The 15546-nt window shown below is 39.5% G+C and overlaps 1 protein-coding gene across 1 annotated transcript in view; it reads left to right on the top strand.

Annotated features, from left to right (window-relative positions):
- Nucleotides 1–1528: 1528 nt before the first annotated feature.
- tmem198a (transmembrane protein 198a) overlaps nt 1529–15546 on the top strand; it is a 42507-nt gene continuing 28489 nt past the window's right edge. Inside the window, exon 1 of the mRNA XM_023298551.3 lies at nt 1529–2019. The gene's annotated coding sequence lies outside the window, so the exon portion shown is untranslated. The remainder of the gene's footprint in view (nt 2020–15546) is intronic.

Raw genomic sequence — 15546 nt, forward strand, 5'->3', positions numbered from 1 at the left:
TGCGATTGCAAAGCCAAATCTTAATATTATCAGTGTTATTTATTGCATTTAATAAATAAATTTTGTATAAAATTTTCACAATTGATAAGAAACAATACAAAGAAACAGCCAAGCTTGCTGATAAGCCTGTGTGGTACCAACACTTCTAAACTCATCATCTCAGTCTGCTATAATATCGTTACATAACAGATGAAGTAACAGATCACTAAAGAGCAGCTCAGTAGTAAAGTAACTCCAGGAATAAACACTAAAATAAAAACACTGCATGACACCAAATACGATCTGTCTTGATATTCTTCAGAAGGTTTGGCATGGAAATGTAAAGCATAAAAATTTCATTAAAGAAGTCACGTATAGGCTGTGTTTAAATTGCCATTTCTAGTCAGAAACAGGAAATAATAACCAAGTATATATATTCTTTAGACAAATAAACAAATAGCACTCTTGCACGAGTAAATGATGTTCCAGCAAGAGTGCAGGTCTGTTAAAGTTAATCCCAAACCAACATCATGTGACCAGACAAATTTGTCAGCTCTGAATCCCTGCTGTCACTTTTCCTCTGCAGACTACGAGCCTAATAAAACAGCTTTAGCACTACAACGGGTTTTATCTGCTTTAAATATATGTATTTAGTTCCACTAGTTCAAATAATAAAAATAATGATAATAACAACATGACAACTTCTCTCCAGGAGGGGGCGCCATCAGCACTCTGCTTACATCCGCATACGTTCAGTATGTTCAGGGCTTTTGAGCAAGATTTTGAAAATAGTTTTTGTATTAAAGAGTCTGATTCTGCAGATTGACGCAAAGGAGTCTGATCGCATCACTGCCAATCTGAGGGACGTTATGAGTGAAATCGCGGCAGTCTGATCAATTTTCTAGTTGAAAACATTCATTAAATTGCCTGATCATGATGTGTAAATAATCACTGAATAAATGAGATTTGTTATTTTATGCTGTATACATATAAATCTATCAGAAGCTGCAGCGCTTTGTTGACACAGGTGGTTGGTGCTGGCTATGAGCTCTCCAAGGTCCTGACCTGACATTCACCGACATGTAGCAGAGTGAAGACGTACAGTCAGCAGGCTTCCATAGTCTACTTATGTCGTGTGTGTTTTTCTATCCATTGCACTGAATGTAATTATGTCTCTGCTGCCTAATCCAGAGTGTGCTTAGGGAGAAATCCTGCCCGCACGTGAGGAGAAAAAAAATGGTTTAAAGGCTAGCTTCTCAGAGAGAGAATCGCAGTTCTCAGATTCAGGATTTGTTGCATGATTTCCTCTTTGTTTCTAATTTGAAGCTGATAACACTTTCAACACATCTCCTCCTCCTCCTTCCTCATCTCACTTTCTCTACTTCTTCCCGCTCCCTCTCATCCTCCCATCTCTCTCTCTCCCCCTCTTTCCCGTCTCTTTATCCCCAACAATAACAACATTTGGCCACGAGTCACCAAACCCATTCGTTCCCATACAATCAAATGAATAGCACCCATCCACCACCATCAACAACAACCTCTCCACACCACCACCACCCCTCCGGATCGGAATGGTTTAACCCGCCCAGAGTGAGAAAGACGGGCAGCACAAAGGAAGCTGCTGGGTTCGGAGGGAGCGATAATTGGGCGCATGATGTAAACATGAAATAAAAAAAAAAGAAAAAAGAGGGGAAGAAACCGCAAGGCTGCTTTCTCTATTTCCCCCCTCCATCGCGGTAGTCCATTATCGGGGTTTAATATTACATGAGGTGCTGGCCAACAACCGCGCGTCTGTCTGGACATCGCAGTGAGAAATAGAAGCCAAGAGTGCAGGAGAGGAAAGAAGGAGTTGAGCATTGTTTCATCTTCGCTTCAGGGGTTTTTCTTTCTTTCTTTTTTTTCTGGAGTTGTTTCTGGACCGAACCTCTCCGATGTTTTCAAGCTGAAGATTTTCTTTGCTGATTTTTTTAATTTTAAATCCCATCTTCTGGACTCGGGGATGACAAAGGAAAAAACACGCCAATATGTTGCGTTTCTGAGGTGAGTGAGTTTTCTTTGTTCGCTTTAAATTCCATTATTTTATCTCACATGGCACATTCTTTGTTTTGTATTGAACTACACAGTCTGTTGGTCCTCGGGGGAAAAAAAAAGACTAAAGTCTCCTCTCCAGCCCAATCGAACAAGCTCTCGCATTTCCTTTATGTCCAAATGGCTCCAAAAAAGCCAATTGTGTTGCCCACAGCTCCATGCCAATCACTGTAATTGCCTTTGAAAATGAGACACGCGGAGGACTACCTCAGCTCAGCTATTGTTTTCCCTCTATTGTTTTCAAACCGCTGCTTAAAGGGAACATTTGGTGCTCTTACACAAGACCCGGAGACCCCTTAAAGGTCGCATATCAGTGGCAGCCGGATGAATCCTTCATGATGCTGGGAATTAATAATGGAAAAGACTAAACTCTGAATTTGATACCAGTGTGCATAATTGGGTTGGACAGAGTGTAAACACAAGGAGCCAGAAAGGGAAAGTCACGTGTTTCTATCTATCTATCTATCTATCTATCTATGAGAAATATTGATTGTATCCGTAAAGACAAAACACAAACCAAAGACAACATCCTCCTCTCACTGGATCTCTCTCTGCAACTCTTCTCTGCTTCAGGGCACAGTAACAGCACATGAAACATCTTCATAATTAGTAGTTTGCCAGAGCAAAGAAGAAGTAATTACAGGCCCAGTCATTTCCTTTGTTAAACACTCAAATGTTGTCTATATCACACACTGTTCTGAAAATTCTGTGTGTTCTTCTTCCCACTTCTTATTCAAAAAAACTGAACCATTCGACATTAAAAGAAGTGCAGCTATCAGCTTCATATTCTACATAAATGTGGTGCTAATTAACTGTTTGGTATGTGGGTGTATGTGTACAAAAAAAAAACAACAACAAAAAAGAACCCATATTTGGTCAATACTGGGAGAAAGTAAGGAGCCTAAGTGTAAAATGAATGAGTGGGAGAGGCAGAGAGCATAAAATTGGGGATGATTTTACCGTCATTTGGCTGTTATGATCTCTTTTAAAATGACAGGAACATTTTGAACTATCATGAAATCATGAGATGTAATGACGGACTTGAAGCACAGCATGAGAGGATGAGAGGAGCGAGTGTGAAAGAGACACAGTGTAAAAGAGCATTAAGGAGCCACTGTTCTAGTATTGACTGACCTCTTCCTTTTGTTTGGAGTGATTTATTGAAGAGTGCACTGGTGTCAGCCCACAGGGTTTCTTACCGTTGGAGCTATTAAATCTTTTAATAAGACTCTCCTTCCGTTAGTGATTCATTTCCTGGGCGGAACTTTGTCCTGCCACTGATGAACTCGAGATATTTTCTGGGAAATAAATAGCTCAGGGAATCAGCATCAGAACAGCTTGTTGGTTTAGAATGTTGTTTTTTACGGTCATGTATTTGCATTCAAATCAGTATGCACCAAGAGACACCAGAGCTCCCAGCAGGCCGCTGTAATAACAGTTTTTGAAGAAAATGAAAGTCTTTAACATATACTTTCATTTCTGATGCTGTCCAAATGGTCCAGTCAGCAGTTTCTCCAGTCAGAATACAACTTCTTTCATAGCACCAGTGGTACACACCGATCAGCAAGTGTTATTCACATTCAGTCTGCTCTTGTTCCATGTTTGTATAATGACATGAAAAGACTGGCTAGGTCTGTGTTTTCAATAAGTTAAGGAGGTGAGACATGAGGAGGGAAATTTGTGTGCATCGGGATTCAAACCCACACCTTTGAAAAGTCAGTTTAAGCTGTTTGGGTGAGGTCCCCATATGGAGCTTTGCTGGTAGTTACGTAACCATAACCAAGAGCCAATCAGTCGTCAAATTTGGGATTTTGGCCAAAGCAACAGACTACGTTGGGAAAAAAAAAAAAGTCTGGTCAGAATCAGATGAGCAAATTCTGTCTCTTCAGTGGCATTTTTCCATAAGCTCATAAAAGTGTTGGAAAAAGCTTTTTTTTTGTACAGCATTTTTTCAGTCTCTTTAATATCCTGTCATGCAATTCAATGCTTGATAGAAAACCAGTCCATTCAAGGCGAACAACGATATTCAGTATGAAGAGGAAACCTTTGAACCCCGCAAAGAGAAAAAAAACCCTCCCTCTTCATCCACAGTTACCTACAAGATAGCTGGAAATGCTTTAATAGAATTTAGTGTTGAGGTGAGGATGTGTACCAGAGAGGCCTTCATCCATACAGAAGATACAATTCAAGGATTGCCTGTGTTGCTACGCACTCTATGTGCACTGCTTTGATGATGGGTTATGTAAGTGCAACGAACATAAGCCAAAAAGACTCAGACTCAAAACCCAGCACATAAAGTCTAGAGGGGCTCCTCTGTGTGACAGAGCTAGTCTCAAACAGGCGGCCCCAGTGTTTTTGTGTTATGTGCTGAAGAGAAGATAGGATGGGGAGGTTAAAGAGGGAGGGCAAGGAGAGAGCGAGGAAGGATTGTGGGTGAAAAAGAGAGTTATTAGAGAAATAAATATAAGCGGCAGCAGCATTATGACCTGTGTAAAAACAACAAATGATTTACCTTAAAATGAGGAAAACAGATTTCAAGAAGAGGGATCAGTGATGGTAGAGACAAAGCAAGAGGAGGAGAGCTAAGCAGAAAGAAAGGGGAGCATTAAATGAAGAGGAGAAAGGAAAGGGTAAGGAAAGGGTCGATGCTAATCCCATTGATACACCCCATTGCTGTTCTTATTGCTGCCTTTCTCACATGCACACGGCGTTTCAAAGTGGTGATCGGATATATATTAGTGCCTGTTATGCAGCTCACTGATACACAGTTTGGTCGTCCATTAAATAATTCCAGCGCTTTATGTAAAAATTGTTTTGGAGGCTAATGCACCATCAGTGGAACGCCGACAGCGTAAGGTTGGAGCCACTAGTTTCAAGCAGATCTGACTCACAGTGTGTAAGAGCCCTCTGGCGATGCAGCGTATTATGCGTGTGTTTGTGTTTGGCTGTCATGTTGGTTTGTAGCTGGAAGGGTCTTTCCATACCATTGAATCAGACACGTCGCAGATTCTGTCTGTGTTTGTGTCGTAGATGCGAACAAAGTGTGTGTACGGTAGCGTGTGCGTACAGATTCGTATGTCTGTGTGTTTCCTTGACGAGGGATCCGTGAGGTCACTGCACGTGCCACATGTGTTTTGTATGCGATATGGATTAGTGATGGACTGATTAATCGGGCCGATTAAATGCCATTTTGAGATCGGCCCGATTACTGGCTCTGATTACCAGGAGGATGGCTGACAGGGGCTACGCTGGGTCAGCCTGCACTGGATGCTGGGGGCCTCCGGCTGTTTGGTCTAAAATTAGACGGGAACTTTGCAAAACAGGGGGTAGAGCAGAGGAGGAATATGTCACAATTGGAAATTAGAGGGTGCACAGACAGATTTTGTGTTATTAGATAAGCTAAGATGTATAAACTGAGATAAATCTGTCAGCAGCAGCACATAGACAACGCAGATGTAAACAGTTGTATTTAATCAGATGCAAAAATGCATTAAGATCATAATACCTGCATTATATAATGGCCATCAACCATTGAAAACCTCCTATCATTATGACCGCTAGTATGAATGTGGTTATTTGTGCTATCACAGTCAATATCAACAAACAGAGCAAAGGGGAAGAAGAGCTAAACTGAATGCAGTTATTCAGGACGGGTCTACAGAGAGACAGAGCTGTGAGCAGCACAGTTAATAGAAACAGTGAAAGATAGAAGGCAAAGCTTTCTACAGAGGAAGTGTGTGTATGTTTGTGTGTGTTTGCTACTTGACAGTACTTGCTGTTGACTCTAGTTGTGTGTTTATGCCATCTGAGTACAAAATGTACTGTTTGTTTTTCACTGGTGGGAAGACTTGACATTATACAGCATAATTATACAGCACAGCATGCAGTGTAACTTCTTTATTGAATATGCTTGTATTAGTTGTGGAGACATGGCTCTGTAGTTCTCTCTGAGTCCTTCAGCTTGTTGTTTTGATTTCTCAGCACCATCACTTCACTGTTATGGTTCAATCTCATCAGCCAGTTTACTACAGGAGCTGTATTCAACAAATAAGCTCAGTTAAATCCACTGTAAGCCACATACCTAGCATCGAATGTTAGCAAGTCGGGGAAGAGGAACTGGTTGAGAAAAGGGCTGGACTTTGTCAGATGGCCAGGAACATGACTGGAAATAAATGCTAATGTAGCTGCTAGATGTGTAAACAGGCTGTCTGCAAACACACTCAACACATCCGCTCCATGAGGTGATGTCAGTGTTGTGTTACAGCTTACTGGAATATTGCAATTTAATGCTGCTTTATTCTCCCAAACTGCACCATCTCAGAAGCAAATATTGTGACTTTACTACGCTTCATTTATTTTGGGGCTACTTTGCAGAAAATAGATAAACAATGTTTGTCAAACAGAATGTCCTGTCCCATACTTGAAAGAAGAAGATTATTCAGAAATGTCTGTGAAAAGACATTGCACTAAAATTGTCCTCCTTGTGAAAGTTGAGCGTACATTTTGATGTGTAGTCATATAGTTCTGAACAGCAACCATCAGCTCATCTGGGAAAAGACAAATGAATCCGTGTGGGATAGAAGACAAATTTAATGCTGTGGCTTAAAGTAGGTCTTGTGTTCAGCAAGTGGAAGAAAAGAAGAGAGAAAGAGCAAAGTGGTTGACAGCAGCAGAGAGATAAACGATGTTGGGAAGAGAGACTGTGAAACACAGAGAATGAGCTGTAATCTGATGAAAGCCTCTTTACTCCCCTGTCACCTCACCTTCAGGCTGCAAGCAATGACCAAGGCTTACAGAGGGATCAATGCTGAGGCCACCAACATACACACACGAGTTGCGCTTTCATCACTTCAGAGGACAATACATTGACTTACATTCATGTTCTAACCTATCCGTGACCTAACCTTAACCTTACCCCAACCTTATATCCACACTTTCCTTCAAATTCAATGATTTCCATTATGAGGACTCTTCATTTTGTCCCTGAAAAGAAGGTGGGCCCCCGCAATGTGACCGCAGAAACAGGTCCATGTCCCAACAACTTGAGTAACACAAGCACACATTTCACTTTAAATTCTATGAGGCTGCCTATAAAACATCTAAAGACACACTGTGTAGAGAAGACATTTTTGCTCCTCTGTACTTTGTCCTGCATCAAATGAGTAGATTGATTAAAGAATGGATTGATGGATACACAGAGAGGCGATTGATGAGAGATTGATCGGCCAGAAATGAGGACATCACATCTAGAATGGACACAGTGTGCTGCTGTCTTGTTTAGTTTTATATATATGTGGGCCAAAGGGTGTAGTGCGACAAGAGATTAATGGGTTGGCAAAGGACATTCAGCCTAAAATCAGAGCTTTCAATGTCATGAAGGTGCCTCTTTTTTTTTTTAACCCAACTAGATGCTGCACAGAAAACTTGCTTCAGAGCAGGTTCTGTTCATAGTTTGAGATTTAAATCAGCTGTCAGAAAATCCTTTCACCCATTCTCTCCCTGACCAAATTCTTTCTGACTGACTCTGAGAGAATAAATATTTCTGCAAACCTGTTGAGCCGTACTTTAGTAACGTCACTGTATGAAGCCTTGCAGCTAAAGTAGGGAAAAAAATATATTGTGTTGCCACGGGAACCTACATGCATTCAATCAGCAATGCAGTAAACACATAAATATATTTTTATCCTTGGCCCTGGTTTGTTGCCAACTCTGTTTTCCACTGCAGCTAATAGAGCACAGATTGTAATATTGATCAGTCTATTGGTATTTATCGCAGAGAATATGCAATCAATAATATTACTTCACTTTGATTTAAAATGATTTCCACGCATCCTTTACTATTGTACAGTGTCAGACCTAAATGCACTCGCTTAGTATCATGTTTAAATGTATGCAGATTAAAGTTTCAGAGCTCTAATGTGCAGCTGTCACATTTGAGGTTAAAATGAATATATTTACTTACATGATTAACAGTTTTCTACTGGCATTTCTCTTGTATTCTTTGCAGTTATAGTGTTGGCTCTGCTGGAATATATTCCCTAATAGTCCTCTATTACAACAACTTGTTCCAGTGTGCAATCAGTCCATTCTGTGCATTAGAAGAGTGAAATGACATGTCAAACACTCCGTTTTATGGAGAGCCCGGTGAAAAGAAAGAACAAAAAACTGAGTTAACAAAGAAAGTCGATGATCATCATTGTGATTCCCATTATTTCTGATTGGGGTTTTAGGTTTTGTGGATCCAGCTACTACAAAGACAGCCTAACTATGTAAAACTTGCTTCTCTCAGGTGTGTGAGATGTTTATGAGTCACTTAGACATCTCGATCGGCTTGTTGCTCCAAGGGAGGAAGTAAGATAGAATGTTTCTCAGCTCCCGCACAGATCACTCTTCTGCATTTAAATGGAATCATCTGGGCATTAAAGAATCCAGCCTAAGGTTATATCTCTCTACATGTCCTCTAGGCACCAAAAAAAGGCAAACTGAATGAACTGGGAAGAGGGACATGTTGATGAAGATAAGAAAACTGATGAAGCAAAAACTGCTAACAGCGAAAGACACTGAAACTGTGATCAACCTTGATTTTGTTAAAGGCTTCTCCATTTAGCATTAAGCTCACAGACTGTTGCTTTAACTCAAATTGCCACTAAATGCCATTGAATTGCATGTTCACTTGAAAACATATATATGGAAAATTGTGTTATTAACATTTCCTCTACTGATGTCAATGCTCTACTTATTAAAAGAGCTTTGTTAATAATGTGCTGTTACATTACCTTTAGGAATGCCAGTGACGTCTCTACTCCTTTATCCATCATATTTCTACGCCTATGAAACACTCGAAGTTCTATTTATTTCAAACTGAGCATGAAATGCAAAATATGAGTGGAATTCAAACAGAAAGTAACGAGCAAGGAAATTTAAATTGACTCAGAAACAGAGTTCAAAGGAAATCAGAAGGGAAATCTCAACTTCTCAAGCTTCTCATGCAAAATTACAGCGATCCTTTATTCCACACTGTCAAAGTCAAGCTCCGTCTGAACAAATTGATAAGCTGCGATACCTGTATTTTCTGAAGCATTTATAGGCAGGAGTTTCTCAGCTAAGCAGTCCAGTTAATCATAGATACAACAGTGGAGGCATTTCCAAAAAAAAAAAGACTGTCTGCACCGTTCTGGTTACTATGCCAACTGTGATGACCAGAGAGCAAGTTCAGTATAACTGCTCTGTCTTGCCTTAAACAGCAATGGTCATCATCAGTGAATCTGCGGACAATTTAATGCATCATTTGCTCTGTAAAATATCTGAAAATAATGTGTAATTACAAGTTTCCACTGCCCACTCACATTAAGTTGCAACTTAGATCCAAAAAAATGTAAAAATGTACAATACCCAAACATGCAGCTTGTAATGATAAAACAATATGTATATATATGTATAACAGAGGATAGAACAGTGAGTGATTTGGTTGTTTCCCTTATAAATACCTCACATTTCTAAACTGTAGGTCACATTAATGAAGTGAAGCATTTCAAAGCTTAGTGGAAGTATTGGCAGCAGTTTGCCGGTATTCACCGTAGGGAGAAGTGATAATTGGTACATTACTGTCATATCACGGTGGAACATCCTCCTCTGCATGACAAAGGTCACCTGTGCACATGTACTGTTGTTTCCTTTAAATACTGCACTCACAGAGTTGTCACGTTGCTGCCAGGCTCATTATTGAAATAAAGACCGTCATCCTCCTGGATATAATGGCTGAACAGCAATAATTTGATGTTACATCTCAGCGGTGAGTGGAATAACAGTAATTACAGTATGTCTTTATTCTACTGTATGATTTATTGAGAACAGTTATTATATTTGAGGGTTATGCTATACACCATGAGCGAAATTATAGTGCACCTGAGTATTCTGATCTGACCATTATTTCTCTGTACATTTTCCAACTCCAGATACTCTTTAAACAGTTTAGTTTTACTAACTTTAAGTTTTTGAACAATTGACTGCTATTTTACAGATGTTCCCTTGTTTTGTTAAATTACAGACAACTAAAAAGTCTCAGAAAAAAGGTATTCATTTAAAATTTTATTGAAAAATCTGTATTTTTATAAATGGTTGTTTGTTCCTTTACAACGCTTGACCATAAAATTGTTTCACTGTATTTAAAACAGAAAAAAACTGCATTATTTTATTTCTGTTAAATAGCTGATATTCACAAGAATCACAGATAGAAGTATTATTTTACATGTTGACTGTAAAAAAAAAAAAAAAACTCACAAAAAATTGTTCATAATGTTGAGATAAAAATGTTTATTTTCACAAATAATAATTTGTTCTTTTACAATACTTAAAATACTTTAAATCAGCAAAAATGTCATTATTTTATAGACATTTGCTATTAATTTAACAGTTTTTACACTTTTTGCTTATAGTATTCTATCACTTATTAATGTATTTCTTCCAAAACCCTAACTTGAATCACAGTGCATGTAAACTTGAATGCTTATTTGATTTCATAACTTTGCATTCATATTTGTGTGCATGTTGCTTCATTACCTCAGGTAGAATGTGCCAAAATGGGATTTAACTGCTACTGAACAATCAAAGATAATGACATACTTTTAATATTTATGAAACACTCTTGGAAAAATTTAACTATTCATCACCATTCACCACTGCCCAATCAAACTTTGATTGCAAATCACCAACTGAGCTACAAAAAGGCATAGGGAAAAAAAGAGCATATTAAAAGCAACAGACTTGAGGAAAAAATATACACGATGCTACCAAAAACCCACTGTCCTTCCAGAACTGCCTGGAGTGTCATGTGCTCAGAGACATGGTCGAAGGAACATAACTAACACTGACTAAGATTCACTAGCTGAATATCAAGTTTGAGCAGAGAAATACCTGAATTTGATTTTTCAAAGATGTTATGGACTGATGAAATGAGGGTGATGGAGCAGATGGATGTCCTCTGGCTGGGTCATTAATAGACACAGGGCATCACTTTGATTCAGGCACCAGTTGGCAAGAGAGGGGATGCTGGTAGGGGCTGCTTTTCAGACTGAACATGATCTGAAAATCAACTCCCCAACCAACTGCCAGTTTCTGGAAGAGACTTTACTCAAGGAGATCTATAGGAAGAAGTCTGAAGCATTCATCTTTATGCAGGACAATTCCCCATCGCATGCATCTAAGTACTCCACTGTTTGGCTGGATACCAAATGCATCAAAGATGCCCAAATAATGACTCAGCCCTCTTCTTCATCTGATTTCAATAATCTTGAAAGCTTGTGAAAACTTTCAGGCCTGAGATTTCCAGTGAGAAAAGACAAAAGCACGTGTTTGAACAGCATTTACGGGGCTGTGGTTTCTGTTTAAGTGAATGTTAATCAGGGACAGATCAAGAAAGTCCACAAATGGAAGGCTCATGGCACGTAAAAGAAAAGTGGCTGCATAGGTCACCAAATTCTTCTAAAAGGACAGAAACTGGCATTGACAGTTTTTGTTACCAATTTGTTAAACTTACTCGATTAACTTTTTTTTTTTGTAATTTAGTTGGCTAATTATTCTGCACACTAAAAATAGTCTAATAATTGGGCAGTTATATATTCCCCTGAGAAAGGCCAAGCTAATTTTCCTTTGCTGCACATTTAGGTTTGAAGTTTATTAACATTTGACTGAGAGTTTTGCCACTGTTCAACAAAACAATGAATCCACAGAAAAACAATTTGCCTAATAACTGTGTGCTGAGTGCATTTACTACATCAGATTCTAACTCTCTGAGTCCTATTCTGATTTCCCATCATTGCCCTCCTTTTACAACACAAACACGCACACACGCAGTAGCACCCTCTCCGGTGACAGATGGACTGGATGGAAACACAGTCATCCTGTTAGTAATCATGACATCAGCCACCCCGTCACATGCACATGAGTGCCCTTCCATTCTCTTTTCTATAAAAAACAGCAGAACAGAGGAGTGAAGATGCTGACAGATAGGACAGGAACCATCGCCATGGCTGCCTTTGTGTCGAGAATCAAGATCCTACATCTTATTGGTATACGAGTCTGCATGACACGCACAGAAGAATGAACCCACGAATGGTCGGACAGGAATGTTAGATTAAAACAGGCAACAAAGAATTCCGATATACAAATTATGCAAATTCAAAGTCAGACAAAACATTTTTCACATTTACAGTCAGGTATGGTTGCACATCAGCTTGGCAGAAACAATGGCTTGTTGCATCTCTTTGTCTGTAGAGAAATGTTGCACTTATTAGCAATGTTTTTGCAGAAAGAAGTTGGTTCCCTGAAAGCATCTTGGGATTTCTATGTGCAAATCTTATTGACCTGCCCTATATAGTTGGCTTTACTTTCTCAACTTCCCTGTGATCCTCTCTGTAGTATCTTGTTAACCTCACCAGTGGAACAGATGTGGCAGCTCAGTAATGGGTTTAGTGGTATTAGGAAGGTTTACCTCAAACATTTCACCTATACTAACCAGACTAAACCCTAATCCCGCTTTAGTCTACTGAACTGTAACTCCATTCCAGTGGACTGTATTGTACTGTATCCACACACAAAATCATCTGATGCAAAAAGTGCGCTGACAGTCTGTTGACCTAACTCATACCACAGTTAAACAACACTATCATCCTATTAAGCCCTCACACAGCAGAGTAATTGCTTGTCAGCACATTCTGTTTTGGGCAACAATGACTTCTAAGAATTACATTTTAAGACATCTGAGACTTCTGCTGCCACCGCAGTACAATAGCAGTGAAGGCGTTTTTTTTTTCTTCCTCTGGCTTGAAGTACATTTTTAAAAATTCAACAACAGCATCCCTTGTCAGAAACAGGCTTTTTCCAAGATTCTGGACAGTCTGCGGGAAAACACACTGTCAGGTTCTTTTTCGCTGAATATTTTTCACAGTGCAGTCTGTTTATTATCCAGAGTGATGGCAGAAGTGTTTTTGGAGTTCAGGCAGAGATCTCAGAGGCAAATATCTCCAACCCTTCACGTATGAGACTAAAACTATCTACATGAGTGGATATCACTAGAAGTTGTCTTCACGCTCCAGTTTCCAACTTTTACACGGCTAGTAAGAGAAACCCAAGAGATGTAACTAAGTTTGAAAATTTTAGAATCGAGATTTAAAAGACTTTTTTTTTAGTATTAAGTTAAAAATGTGCAGTTTGAGTGTGAAAATCATACATTAGTCTCCAGGGCCTTAACTTTCAATGTTTTTTGTTGGCTTCCCTTGGCATAGGAAGCTAGAATTGAGCTGAGGTTTTTGTTTTGTTTGAGATGACAAAGTGTCTTGAGAACAGATGAAAAGGCAGGAAGCTGACCTCATGTTACTAAGATGAAAAGTCAAGATTTTTTTTTTCTATTTCTCGAGTTAGACCTAATATCTTTGAGGAGACATTCAATTTAACTTTGCCGTTTCCTGCAAACAACTGTGATGACAGGATGAGGCTGACAGTTGTTCACGCCTCCAAACGCTTTGTAATTATGGGAAATATGGTGTGTACATGTGTGTTTCGCCCTCCTATTATTTTATCTTTTTTTTTTTCTCTCTCTCGCTCTGAGCCTTCCTTGTTTCCTGTCTCCCTTACTGTCTGTCCAACGCTTCCAACCTCCACCCCGAAGAGCAGTGTGTCCTCGTTCTGGTGATGCTCTGTCGCCACCACTCAGTGTGGGGCCTCTGAAATATTCATGCCGACACACATACACACACACACACACACACCTAGAAACACACACACACACAGCAGCAAACACTTTCAAACCCTTCATCTTTTTCTCCCTGTCAGTTTGCCCGTATCAATAGAAGATTAAAAAATATAATTTATCTCGCAGCGGGTTTCGCGAGGAAAAGCTTCACACGTGAGTAAACACACTCGTGTCAGTGGGCTGAGGCAGAGAAGACTTTACTGCCTCTCTGAATTTCTGCACAATTGAGTTTGGTATTTGCTTTCTCAGTTTTGTTTTTGAAGTGATCATTTGAAACTGGCCTGCAAAAACAGCATTTTTCATGTGGGCTACTTATATCGATTGTATTCCCAGCATGTATGGATCATTTCTTCCATCAAACATCTGAGGATTAGAAACATCAGCACACTCACAGAGGTGAAGTCACGCCTCACCGTGGTTGGTAAACACACTTTTGGGGCCCAGATATACAAAAAGTGGCACAGAGCAAAACAAATCATAACAGCCTTATTACAGTGCCAGCAGCGCACAGATTTGATCTGTGACCTCAGACTATCTGCTCATTTGTAGGAGAGAGGACTCCGACAGAGAGAGCATCAGCACGCAGAAAGGTTATTACACTGCCAGCGGTTCTGATATGTGACCTAACTTTATTGGCCTGTTGTTATTGGACTGACAGGAGCATGCAAGCAAGGATGCGGCTGAACAAATCGTCATATGAAGTGTGATTTGTACCATGGGTGCTGTGATCGGATTCAGTGCATCCCTGTTTGTCGGCAGGGAGGAAAAGCGAGCGTGTGAAACATCACTTAGGTGTTGGTTTACCAGCAGAGTTTACATAGCTGTCTGCGCAGCAAAATCTGTTATGACTGGGCGGCTATATCATCATATTTTTATTGCTTTTTCTCCAATATTATAACAACAAGAACGATGTAAAGTGATGCAGCAGTGACACCGCATGCGTCAACTTTCCTAACTCAGCCAAGGTACAAGACTGTTTACTGTAGCAATAAGATAAATATTTCAGTTTCTACGGGCAAAAACAAATAAGTTTCTTAGAGTAACCTTTAGGTGTGTTATTGCTGTTTGTCACAAAGAGAAATCAGCAGTAATATAGAGTTGTTCTCCTGTTGTTGATATAAATTTATGATATGATGCCTCTCCCTCTATGCTTTTTGAGTCCAAGCACAGTTCAGAAATTCCATGAGAATTCTGTCTGCTTTCGAATGGGTAAACAGGATCACTCGTACATGCCAAAACGAGTACACAGTGCATCTCAGAAGAAGGATTTTCAGAAAGGAGGAGAGTGAAAGTGATTATTGTTACTTGTTAAAAGCTTTCAGATGTTCCAATATAAAAATGTTTAGCCTGAGAATTTTCTTTCATCCATTTTGGTTGATGTTTTTAAGATTCGTCATATCAAACATCTCAAATCTTCTAAGCAACAGGTTACACTTTTTCATTGTCCAGATGCTGATTAATGCTAAGCACAAAGTTAAGCGGATGCATTTGACGTGAATGAAAATATCTGGCAAATTTGATCTGTTGACGGGACAACAGGAAAACTCAGGGGATCCCAAAATCATTAGGATTCATCCTCTGGGAACCACGAGTGACTGACTAATGAATAGAAAATAACATCCGTAGAGACAAGCAACCAGCAGAGCTAAATATTTGCTCCTACATCAAGGATAGGTTTGTTTTAAGCCACTAAACAAACACTCCTGTTATTGTAGATGCAGTGTTTGGTT

This window comes from Amphiprion ocellaris, chromosome 11 (assembly GCF_022539595.1).
Source record: "Amphiprion ocellaris isolate individual 3 ecotype Okinawa chromosome 11, ASM2253959v1, whole genome shotgun sequence".
NCBI lineage: Eukaryota > Metazoa > Chordata > Actinopteri > Pomacentridae > Amphiprion > Amphiprion ocellaris.